Source organism: Cynara cardunculus, assembly GCF_001531365.2.
Source record: "Cynara cardunculus var. scolymus isolate 2C chromosome LG 6, CcrdV1, whole genome shotgun sequence".
In the NCBI taxonomy this organism is placed as follows: Eukaryota; Viridiplantae; Streptophyta; class Magnoliopsida; order Asterales; family Asteraceae; genus Cynara; species Cynara cardunculus.
Window position 1 is genome coordinate 5,040,120 of NC_037533.1, and position 558 is coordinate 5,040,677.

The window sequence follows — 558 nt, forward strand, 5'->3', positions numbered from 1 at the left end:
ACACATATATATATATAGAGAGAGAGAGAGAGAGAGAGGCTCATTCAAGGAAGAATCGATTAGATTGTGGTAATCGTAAGATCCAATGTGAACCACTCATTTGAGATATTTAAAGATATTTTTTAAATAAGCTAAAAGGGTAATATAATAATTATATTGTTAACAACTAATTGAAATATTTAATCAAATTTGTTAGAATGAAAATTAGTTACCTAAGATATCAATTATCTTACATACATCGTATTTTAAAGACGTTTGTGAATCAAAGTGTACCATAATGATAACGTTCACAATGTTTCACATGTATCACAATGTATTTTCTTTGTCTTATGAAATGCATCATAGTGTGCATTTTCGTTATTTTCATTGCTTTACAAAGGGTATGTTAGTCCCGAAGGGTAAGGCAATAAGCAGAAAGTAATTGTAGAAGGGGGGGTTGAATACAATTACACAGATTTTTTCAACTTTTTAATTCTTATTGATTTATATCAAGAATTAATACACACAGAAAAACAAAAGATTGTTGCGGAAGATAGGAAAGGAAAACCTAACCTAAAC